General features: G+C 41.2%; 1 protein-coding gene across 2 annotated transcripts in view; it reads left to right on the forward strand.

Moving 5' to 3' along the window:
- The first annotated feature begins 2039 nt into the window (after window positions 1-2039).
- The window catches only part of LOC127970986 (plastin-3), a 29524-nt gene continuing 19199 nt past the window's right edge, over window positions 2040-12364 (forward strand). Inside the window, exon 1 of one of the 2 annotated variants that reach the window (XM_052573718.1) lies at window positions 2040-2147. The gene's annotated coding sequence lies outside the window, so the exon portion shown is untranslated. Of the gene's footprint in view, window positions 2148-10529; window positions 10695-12364 lie in introns of those variants that run through there. The other variant, XM_052573717.1, reaches the window with a different exon arrangement.

Below are 12364 nucleotides of genomic sequence, written 5' to 3' on the forward strand. Positions count from 1 at the left end.
CTGAAATGGAGAGAGGCCCGTGGCTGACACTGGAAATGAATTGTAAGCGTACTCCACCATAGAGAGTTGTTGGCTCCAAGAAGAAGGATTCTTGGAGACCAAACATTGCAATGTTCTCTTTAAATCTTGGTTGGCTCGCTCAGACTGCCCGTTACTCTGGGGATGATAACCCGAAGACAGACTAACCGTTGCTCCTAGCAATTTACAAAATTCTTTCCGAAATTTGGATATGAATTGGGATCCCCTGTCAGAAACCACGTCTACTGGGAGGCCATGTAACTGAAAGACGTGATTTAGGACAGTGACCGCTGTCTCCTTGGCTGTAGGTAATTTGGGCAAGGGAATGAAATGTGCCGCCTTTGAGAACCGGTCCACTATGGTCAAAACGACTGTCATGCTATTAGATGGCGGTAACAAAATCTAGTGCGATATGTGACCAGGGTCTCGAAGGGACAGACAGCGGTTGAAGAAGCCCATCAGGAGGCCAGTTAGACGACTTACCACTTGCGCAAACTGAGCAAGCCAAAACAAAATCGTGGACGTCTCGAGCCATAAGTGGCCACCAGAATCGTTGTTTAACTAAACCCTTGGTTCGGCTTATCTCTGGATGACAAGCAACGTTAGAGCAGTGCATACGAGTGCTGTGACGACTATTTTCTCAGGTAAAATACCCTCAGGAGTCACCAGGCAGGCGGAAGGATCAAAAAGATGTGATAAAGAATCGGGTTTGACATTTTTGGAATCCGGGCGGTACGACAGAGTAAAATCAAAACGAGCGAAAAAAGTTCCCACCGAGCCTGCCTGGAATTGAGTCTTTTGGCAGTTCTAATGTACTCTAAATTCTTGTGATCAGTCCAAACAATGAAAGGTACCCCTGACCCTTCCAACCAGTGATGCCACTCCTCTAAAGCTAATTTGACAGCCAAGAATTCTCTGTTACCAATGTCATAATTGCGTTCAGCAGGAGATAAACGATGAGAGAAAAACGGGCAGGGATGCAGCTTATCGTCCGAGGCAGCATGTTGGGAAAGAACTGCTCCTACCCCCACCTCTGATGCGTCGACCTCCACCACGAACTGCCGTGTGGGATCAGGGGCTAAAAGGATGGGAGTCGAAACAAAGCCGCTCTTGAGTTTGGTAAATGCAGTCTCGGCTGCATCTGACCACCTAAACGGAGTACTGGGGGAGGTCTAGGCCGTCAGAGGTGAGACTAGTTGGCTGAAATTACGAATGAAACGTCATAAAAAATTGAAAACCCCAGAAACCGCTGTAGGGCCTTACGGGAATCTGGAGATGGCCAATCTATCAGAGCCTTAAGTTTGTCAGGATCCATACGTATTCCCTCGGATGAGACAATATACCCTAGGAAGGCTTTAGCTTTAGTCGTTTTATTACTTCAATTTAAACTAAAGCAAAATTGGAAATGTTGCCTTGGTTACTAGCTGAAATAAAATATGATAAATTTTTTATTAATTTGTTTTTATTTTTCAGTTTCAACTTCAATGAATGTTTAAAATATTTAGAATGGTTTTAATTTTCCTGCATCATGAAACAGTGATTTATGCTCTCAGTGTTAAGATTTTTGTGATTAGATTGTATGTGATGCATTTAGGAGGTCCTTTTATTTATTTATTTATTTTTTTTTTTTTTAACTATTGCTTGTTGCTAATGTTTACCCTCATCTGTCAATAATCAAACCAAGCTTTTAAATGCATATGACTATTTTTTTTTTTATCAAATATTTGCATAGTTAATCTTAAAAACAAATTGCATTACCCAAACCGAAAATAAAACAGTTATGAAATAAGCATTCTGTGTCCTTAACTCCTAACACTGGTGTAGCTATCATATTTTATAGCAGTCAATGCAATTTGGGAAAGAAATCAATTAAATCTGTAGTATGTGTGCGATAACGTCATTTGTAATCATTAACATTTTCACAATATTATTTTTTCTCTCAGTAACTGTAACTGATTACAATTAAAATAATTTTGAATTAAACTGTGTAATTGAGTCACATGTATCTAGTTACTTTCCAGCAGTGCTCGGTCTGCTGCAGATCTCGCTGTCTAGAGCGGGAGCAGTGACACAGTGACACACTACTGAGGGAGAAACGCCAGCAGGGCAACAAACACGGACACACAACAGTAAGTTATTCAACTATACAAAGGACTTTTGGCTTTCCAAATTGTCTGTATACAAACAATGAGGCGTTTGGTTCTAATTTATATTTTAATTATGTCGAACATTTATACATAAGGAGTAACAAACATCCTCCCCAGTGTGATTAGAAGTTGACAATGATTTATTCCATCACTGCATTAAGAAGTGTTAGTTTACATTTGCATTTAGATATCCTGATATTTTGGTTGAGTAAAAACTCATCAGGTTTTTTTTTTTGAGTTGAGTTTTGAGTTTTGAGAGAGACGCTGGACTTTGGATTATTTGCAGTCGGAAACATGTATGAATGCTTTTATTTTATGTGAACTTGTGAACTTATGTATCGTTGTTTTTTTTTTTTTTTTTTTTTTTTTTTTTTTTTTTTTTTGAGTAGAATACTACTTGTGGTACAGAACAGTATGCAGCACACGCAGTACATGCTGGGAAAGCTGTATTGGCTGTACCCTAATTGTTGAGGGTTGCCCTCTGATATCAATTGTAGTATTCATATTTACTTAATGGCTTATTTAATTGAACCACTGCAATTTTGAAGGAAAATGCATATAAAATGTGTTTATGTATATACTGCATACTTCTAAGTATACAGTGTGATACTGTGCAGTATGTAATTTATTTAAAACTTTCACAGTTTTGTCCAATTTAATAATATAATTGATGTTCAAACGTCATATTGAACACATTGCATTTCCACACTTAACTCTAACAATTACTGCATACTTTGATGGATGGATTTTTTACTTTCATTCTTATTAGTGTAGAAAATTTGCATTCTGCACACACTTTGAATAATGCATCCCTATGCATATAGAGAGTCACGTGTATTGTTTGCTTAAACCATTCTTGGAAGTTCACATTGATGTGTATTCAGTGTGTCAAAATTTTTGCAAGATTGATGACTAAAGAATGTGCATCAGGGGTGTTTATACATTTTTATTCAGTTTAGGAATGAAAGATTTAAGGTGGTATTATATATTCTGTCATAACTGTACAGTGCTATTTTTTATTAATTCTTGAAAGTTTCTGGAAATTCTCTGTCCCTTTGCAACCTTACTTTGAACAAGCTTATCTAGTCTATTTTAAATAGGGGGAAAAAAGTAATTAATTTTATCTAATTGTGTCCGTTTTCACACACTGACACATCGCTAACTCAAAAACTCAAGGCTTCAAGAAAGTTTAGATTCACCTGTATTTATGACTTTGTGAATGACATTACATACAATCTTCCTAACATGATTTGAACGCACTAGTAAGATCAGATTAATCTGATGATAATGTACCACTGTAAATTAATGTAATAAAAATGGCCATACTTTCATTTAATGTGCATTATATGAATGTTAAGGAACACACCGCCAGTCTGTGCTGAAGTAAAGATGTATGTGATTTGTAGTTGTGAGTCCTTAACCGAAGCATTGCTGGGGTTGATGTGTGGCCATCCCAGAGAATCTCTTTCATTGTTTTATTCGTCCAGGAAGGTGAATCTGTCTGCATTCCTGATCATAACTAAGCCAGTGTTTTCTGACTCTGTCCTTGAAGTGCTGTTCATGCTGTGCTCACATTCTTCCTTCATTATTCAGCTGGAAGTGTCACTTATAGCCTGTTTACAAGAGCATGTTATCGGTTTCAAGCAGTTCCTGGTTTTTCGATGTCAATGTTGAGGTTAAAGTGATGTCAGGACAAAACACCTCAACAATGTCTGTGGGAGGCTGTTTGCTCATGACCTCCAAGCATTTGACTAGATTACACTGGATGAAACTTGCTTATTTTGAGTGATTGTCATCTATTACAGGAAACAATTACTGCTGTACTGTCTCCTCTACTGCTCCTATAACTCATAGTCCTAAATTATTATGAAAACACTATTTAATTGTCCTCTGTCATTATCTCCTGGGCTCAGTGTTATGACTTTTGGGAAGTCCAGATGGTTCCACCCCAGTTCTGCCACATTTTCCCTCATAAAAGTCAACAAACTTTTAGCCTTGACATGCAACTGCACTGCCAAAAATAGGACTCTGTGTGCTGTGATAAAATTACATTTTCTGTGTTGAAGGGTTAAAGTAATTCAACACAATTCAATACCACGACTTAGGTGTCCTTGAGCAAGGCATCGAACCCCCAACTGCCCCCCGGGCGCCGCAGCATAAATGGCTGCCCACTGCTCTGAGTGTGTGTTCACAGTGTGTGTGCACTTTGGATGGGTTAAATGCAGAGCACGAATTCTAAGTATGGATCATTATAGTTGGCTGAATGTCACTTCATTTTTTGTCAGAAAATGACCATTGTCTTTTTCTGTTTTTGTGCATTCTTACAATGCATAAGAGACCTGTATTACACTTTGAAAAATAGAATAAAATCGTTATTAAATGTTCTAGTGACAATGTAAATTGTTGTTGCCATCCAAAGAAGGCCACTGTGACAGTGAGGTGTTGGGGGAAAAGGGGTAATGTGAGGCGTTTTGGTACTCGGCTTCTTTCTCTCTCTCCTCTCGTTTTGCGCACTGTGCTGTATGAGTCCCTTCGTGGAGAGGCTGGTGGTCACACACTGCTCTCTGTGGGAAACAATAGAAGTTAGGGTTAGCCGAGTCTTTTGGAGACATCTCTCGCCTCTGTGTTCGTTTGCCAGGTTTATAAAGCCAGTGCCTGATGGGACGCAGGTATGGCCGCTCACCCCGTGATCAGCAGGTGTGACTGCTCATTTTCCAGGGCAACGCTGATGAGAGCTCGGGACACGTGTCAATCCCCCCCAAGCATCGTCCTGTTCCTGTGGAGAAGCAGGGAGATTGGGGGAGGGCGGCAAATGGACCCTGGTGCGGCCGCAGGAGGTGTCCATTAGGCGCTGGAAGGTGGCTGGGGCCCCGTGCAGGCCGAAGGGAAGGACCCGGTACTCCCAATGGCCACTTGGGGTTGAGAAGGCCGTCCTTGGTTAGGGAGACCTGCCAGTAACCCTTGGTGAGGCCTAGGGTCAAGATGAAATGAGCCCTTCTCAGGCGATCCAGCAGCTCGTCGACCTGGGGCATCTGGTAGCCGTCGAACTTGGAGACTTCATTTAGGCAGCGGAAGTCGTTACACAAGCGAAAGTTGCCGTTGGGCTTTGGAACCATGACAATGGGGCTTGAACATAGGCTGCATGATGGTTCGATGACCCTTAACCCCAACATATACTGTACCTCTTCCCCGGTGGCGTGTCGCCAAACCTCCGGGACACGATAAGGCCACCGTCGGACGATGACCCCAGGTGGTGTGCGAATGTCGTGCTTCAGAACGTGGGTTCACCCAGGCTGGGGGGGAGAACACATCAGAAAACTGACTGACCAGGTGTTGCAGCTCCGACTTTTGGGTGGCCAAGAGTTGAGGGTCCATGTCGACAACCACAGGAGGTGAGTTGGCGAAGGCAGAGAGCTCGGGCCCAGTCCCAATTCAGCGCTTCAGGAGATTCACATAATACAGCTGGTCCTCTTTTCTTCTTCCTGGCTGCCGCACACGGTATGTGATGGGGCCGACCTTCTCCGTGATGGTGTATGACCCATGCCAGGTGTCCAGAAATTTGCAGGCAGCCATGGGGACTAGGACCATAACGTGGTCTTCTCGCTGGAACTCACGTGCTCTTGCATCTCCTGCACATGTTCTACTGTGGTTTGGTGTTCTGCCGGTTGTTGCTCTTAGGCCTCTCTGGCAATGTAAAGCAGGCCGCGGGGCTGTCGGGCTAGGATGAGTTCAAACGTGGTGAAGCCAGTGGATGCTTGAGGGACCTCCCGGATACTGAAGAGTACATAGGGCACCATCTTGTCCCAGTTCCACTTGTCTTCGGCAGCCACTCGATGTAACATTTGTTTGAGGGTTTGATTGAACTGCTCTACCAGCCCATCGGCCTGGGGGTTGTACACCGTGGTGCGGAGCTGTTGGACCTTCAGGAGCTTGCAAAGGTCAGCCATTATCCGGGACATAAATGGGGTGACCTGGTCAGTCAGTATCTAGGAAGGGATGCCAATATACAGCTATACAGCAGATCCTATCCCTACCAGATCCACCCTGATCCGCTCGAAGGGCAACTTAATGATGGGCAGTGGTATCAGCAAGCTGGGGGGAGGGGAGCACGGTGACGTCAATTGGCAGGTTGGGCAGGCCAGACAGAAACGCTTGACTTCAGCCTCCAGGCCCAGCCATTGGAAATGGTCGCAGAAGCGCTGGATTGTGTTCTGGGCCCCCAGGTGGCTTGCCATAGGGCGTGCGTGGGCTAACTCCATCACCGCTTCCGTCTTGGTGCGTGGGACATCCAACAGGGTATTTTCCTCCCCCCTACACTGTGCGACACAGTAAAGCAGGCCATTTTTCACCACAAAGTGAGGAGTTGGGTGGGGTGCTGGCTGGAGTGCCTTCCCTTCCGCGACTCTCACTTGAGCCCAGCAGTGTTTTAAGCAGTCGTCCTCGTGTGGCTCCTTGGCGAAGGCCCCAGCCCCAGTCACCTGCTGGTAGAGATCCAAGTAGAAGTTAAATCTCAGGGGGTGACTCCCCATCCTTGGGGCTGTCTGAAGCAAGCAACACGGGGTGCCATCAGGGCTTCTTGGTTGTCCTCCATTTTGGGCAGTTCCCGGCGGGGCTAACAGGCTGAAAAGGCCTCCCGCTGTCTGGCGGCCTCTGCCAGCTTGATGGCCTCAACCAACTCTTCAATGTTAGATGGGTTCTGCACGCCGGCTGCCTGACAAAGTGGGCGTGGAAGGGCGGTCAACCTCAACGCGCTCTGCTACCTGGTGTGGACGGGACCCCTGGCCAGTAGAAATTTGCACATTGTGAAAGTGTTAGTGTAGAATGAGAACTGCAGAAAAACTTTGTTAATAGCCTGAGTGTGCCGTTCATTATCTGCACAGCCCTCAGTATCAGAATGATGTTAATGCAGCTGCCTGTAGAAACAAATGACTCCATATGAAATAAAGACTGCTTGCTTCAATACTGTACTTTAGTTGGTTGCGTCTCACAGAGCTGCCTGTTTATTCTGTCAGAAATCAGTTGAGTAAGAGCAAGATCTCTTTAAAACAAACTCTGATCGATCCATTGAAAACCAGTTGTAGCAGATTCTGCTGTAGATCGAAGTTACTGTTAGAATAGACCTCAAAGAAGAATGATGCTTTTAGTCATATTTTGTGCTTGGAAAGTCCATTCACAGCAGCTTGAACATTCTGTCAAACATCTTTGATAAAATTGTGTTCCATAGAAGACAGTCACAAAGGTTAATGGTATGATATGACAACATTTTCAGATGGGTAGTTGGTCTTTTTCATGTGGTTTTGTAGCACTTCATTGGTTTATTCATGCTTTATGATCTGTGATAAACCAGTGGAGGCTGTAGACTAAACACTCCTGGTTTGAATCTGACCATTCAAACCTACATTCACCTCAAATGGCCTTTTTTTTTGAATCTGAACGTTGTGAATATTGTTGCTCTTCTCTTGGCTGGACCTCATGTTCCTATATTTTCCTCATTGTTTCGGTTATTTTTTTTAACTGAATGGTGGGAAAGGGTCATATCAACAATCTACAGCTATTCCTTCTCCAAATGTATTGTCCGACTCTGAATCCCATTTGGATTGCTCTAAAGGTACTGCAGAGGGCCAGAGTTTATCAAGGTTCTTCATCAAGTTTAGAAACAGTAAACTTCATATCACTCTGTTGGTTGATTTCATCACTTATAAAAAATGTGATATTTTGAATGGGTCTGGTTGAAAAATTGTGTTACACAGAGCCATTAGGATTGAACATGTTTGCTTGTAGTGTCCGGTTTACTGTGCCATTTTCAGTTCCTCCACTTGTACTGATTTTATCTGAGATGAGTTCCTGCTTAAGTTGTTTATATTGCTGCTTCATGGAAAATGTCCAGGTCATATTTCACCCCAAGAAAAAAGAAAATTTACACAATGGATTCACTTGTTTTTATCAGTAATAATTAGTAGTTGTCATTATTTTCTTATGAATCTTATTTTTTCCTTTTTAAAATCATTACAGAAAATTACAAAAATAATTAGGTTAGGTATGGAATAAATACAACTACAAACAAATTAATTCAAATACGAATTTTGAATTAATACTTAATGTAAATATTATTATTTTATGCTTACTAAATTTATTTTAATAAATGGCTTAAATTTGTCCTTTCTTTCTTTTTGGTTAAAATATGAACCGGACATGTTCTTGACAGCTGAGCCTTGTTTCAAGTTATTCCTGTTATTCCTTGGTTTCCATACAGAATATAAAATCATATCTCTCTCTTCTCAGTTAATGTCCAGTGTGCAGTTCAGATTGAGTTTACAAAAGGACCTGTAAGTGAACACCTGTCTTCACTGAAGTAGGCTTTGTTCAGCTCGTTCACACTCCACATGGTTTTCCTCAGGCATCAAGATGCTCAGTTTCAGCTATTTTTGTGAACAACAGAGATGAGAGTGCTTTTACATCTGGTTTGCCAATTTTGCAGTTGTGGAGTTTAAAGAAGCGACCAAACTGTGATCTCTGCGGATCACGTTGAAGTGTATTTCTCCACTGTAATTCTGCCTCTTAAAATCGAATGTTCCTGATGTTCAAGATCTGACTTGTTTAACAGGTGATGTGTTGTGTTGTGCTGCAACCTGAAAACTTCAGGAATGTCCAAATCTCATAAAATTCTTCAGTGGTCTGGTAACACATTTAGACCGAATGAAAACAACCTTTCACTTCTATCTAGAAATGTTTGTAATGTATGCAATGTGTGCAAAGCTCCTGTAAGACCTTTCATTTTTTAAACCGTATTAATCAAGTATTCTTGCACCAAAAAATACTTTGGGTTAATTGTGCAATTTATGTGCAACCATTGTTATTAAACAACATTACAAACATGATGATTTAGTTTGACAGTTTGCTGGTGTTTTATTACACTGGGTGTTGTAAGTATCCGGTGAATGTGCTAAAAGGTTGATGCTACTTACTTGCCACTTACACTAAACCCGACCCTAGACCTAACCAATAGTGTTCACAAAGGTAAAAGTGAGAAAACACATGCAGATGCAGTGATGACATTTTAGTTTGCTATGACAAGTATTTGAGCTCTTTTATCATGACTCGTGTTTCATGGACCGCAGCAATATACTAGGTAAGAGTTACTGAGCAAGTTTACTTCAGAAAAAACATACTTACAGAGCTAGATATGTGAAGCAGATGCAATTCTTTATTATTTTACAAATCATGCACTATGATAAACTAAGCTTCAGAATCAAAGTTGTTGGGAAGTTTTTACTGCCACTAGTATTCATTTCAGCTGGAGACTGAAGTCAGTTGTTTGTATAGATATGTTTCTGGAGTTTTGCAAAAATGTAGATTGCATGCCTAACAGTGAGTGTATTGTATCGATCATTATATGTAAATGAGATTGGCTAACCTCATTGCATATGAAACACAGTATAGTTCATCAAGGTGTGGCCAAGTTTCTGCTGAACACTAATATTTAAATGTGATCATTCATATGTTAATCAACTTCCGTTTGTGTTGTCATGCAACTTGCCAAAATCCAGGTTATGAGAGTTGTGCCATTGCTTTTCTTAAAGAGTTTAGATTACAGGAAATGGGCAAAAAGGAGTCATATCTAGTGCCCAAAAAATGTGAAGGTCGGCTCTTTTAACTTGGGTGGCAGTGTGTTAAAACCCTGAGCCTTTTGTAACCAATTTGCAGTTTGCCAACATCTTGTGCTTTAGGTGAAGAAATAAAATTATGACGCGGACACCAAATTTGATTTGATTTGATACTGAAGCAGTATGTATGTGTTTTGAGGTCTTCATGCCCTCATTTAAGGGCCGTCTTTGGGAATGTGCTGTTATTTGTCATGTGGCCCATTTCTGAGTCTTTGTTACATATACCAGCTCAGACGGCCTTTAAATTAGTTTAGATATGGAGGATATTAAAGAATGTAAGATTTATTTTTGTAGCCTAACGGTGGCAGTTTTTGCGCTGACACTGTGTATTTTTAACTATGTAAAAGCACATCTGTTTATTTGAACTTTCTTTCTGCTTGAACATGCAAATATATCACATGTTCAGCATGTGTTTCCCAGTGATTCAGTGGAGTTTCATTTGATTCAGCATATGTCTGTCCAATGTGTTATTTTTCCTCTCCAGTAGCGACTTTTTAAAGCAATAGGATGTTTGAAGACGAGTGATGGTATGCCAATTTAAAGAGATGCATTGAGCTTTTCCCCACCCCTTTTCTCTTGCGACTTTATTTTGTTTACTCAGTACATCTGGGATGTAAGTGTTGGTAGTAAAGAAAAAAGAAAAGCATGCACGCTTTCCCTCCCCCTCTTTCTCCGTCTGTGCCTGCCTCCCTCACATATCGACCGCTACTCCCATAGCCCGTCAGGAAGTGTTATGACTTGCTGCCGTAGGTCTTTGTGAGACAGACAGGAATGCTGGAGTTTCAGATTAGCCTTGAAGGGTGAGGAGAGAGGACTGCTGCGACCGCTGGTGCCCACAGCTCCATTCTCAGCTCACGTCGGGACGGTTTGTCTCTATGTTTCTCTTTTTTCTCATTATCTCTGTGTCTGTCTCTTTCCCAGCTGCACTGCTAATGGCACAGCATCTGTAAAAGCTCTCTCTTGTTAGGGTTCAGATTTGTAGCATCAGTTTCCAGTTTGGAGTAAAAAAAAAAGCAGCTTATGGGTAAAGGGGCGGTTGTTTTAAGTGTTTAAAGTGTTTTTTTTGCATCTCATCAGACTGGTAAATCCATTTTGTGTGTTAACGCACATGGGCAGGTTTCTTTTTTTGAATTTAAACCCAGAGAAAGCAGTTTGGCGGTTTTCTTTTGCTTTGTTATTTAACACTGCATAATGGTTTTGACTTTAATCCATCATGCAGTGTTTGCAGTCCTTAGAGACACTGAAAACTAGTGACTAGACAGGATTCTCTGGTTGCTTAGATTTGTGCATGATTCAGTCCCGTGAGGTCAGTAAACAAAGCTTAGTCAAATTAGACTACATCTATACTTGAATTGTGTAGAAACTTATTAAAGCATGAATTGTGGAAGAATTTATTTCAACTGATGATTCATTGAATGTATGTCTCAAGGAAAGGGATGCCACAAGGGTGTAGAATTGGCCCCGTTTGTTTTTGTCATTTTCAAAAAAATTCCAGTGAAGTTTTCATGTTGGCTTTTGTGAATGACTGAAGGATAACATCAAATGTAGATGTTCAGACAATAGCCTTAGTCTGGTGCTTTCTTTGAGGGTTATTTACACAATAAACAGTTTAAACATTATGTAACGTTGGCATCACCTTATTTTGGAGTATTTTTAGAAGTCCATTACATGCTGTCCCATGGGGTGTGGTGGGAAGGATTGACCCATTAATGACAAAGTTTTTTTTTTTTAAACAAGCTGGAGTGGCAACTTTGGGAATGAAGATGTAGACATGCATCACAGGTGTGTCCTGATTCATCATGACGACTTGTAAGGAACAGGAAGATGCATCTTGGGCAGCTTCTAGTGCTGCAGTGCTGTGTTTGCTGCATGTAAGAGCAGATCTTAGGTCAGTTTGTTTAGCGGTGCATGACTGAGTCGCTGCATCTCTTCTCGGTTCAGTGGCTGTCGCTGGACTCCGCTCAACAGTTTTGATTTTATTGTGGCCTTGATTCAAACGTTTTTCACCATAATGGGTTCATTTCCACTCACTGACATGTTGGGCCAGTGCCATAATACTGCAATTAAATGGACTCTATTAAATATTGAGATATCCTGTACAAATATTTACCTTGGTTTTAGTGTGTAGTGTTTATTGTATGCTCATTGTGTGTTGGAGTGATACAATTTATGCTATACTATAAAAAAAATACACAAAATCTTATCCATTGCACAAAAGGTTCTGTATAGCTCAAACGTAAGTTTAAAATGTTTTTTATTTTATTTTAGGAATTGGTTACTGAAAGGTACTTATCTGAACCTAAATTGTCCTTCTATGACTTTGTTGCAAAAAATCTTGTTCGGAAGCTTTATTTTTTAACAGTGTAGTTGTCAATTTCACAATTAAACAAAAGGAGACTGACTGTAGGACATTTCAGGTCGCACGGCATCTTCATATCTCATGATAAAAGAAACACTTTGATCTTTCAAAGAAAAACACATGCAGGCTGTGGATTAGTCTCTTTCTTTTAGTTGATCTATTTCAGCTTCTCTTCT

Source organism: Carassius gibelio, chromosome B14, assembly GCF_023724105.1.
Source record: "Carassius gibelio isolate Cgi1373 ecotype wild population from Czech Republic chromosome B14, carGib1.2-hapl.c, whole genome shotgun sequence".
Lineage (NCBI taxonomy): Eukaryota > Metazoa > Chordata > Actinopteri > Cypriniformes > Cyprinidae > Carassius > Carassius gibelio.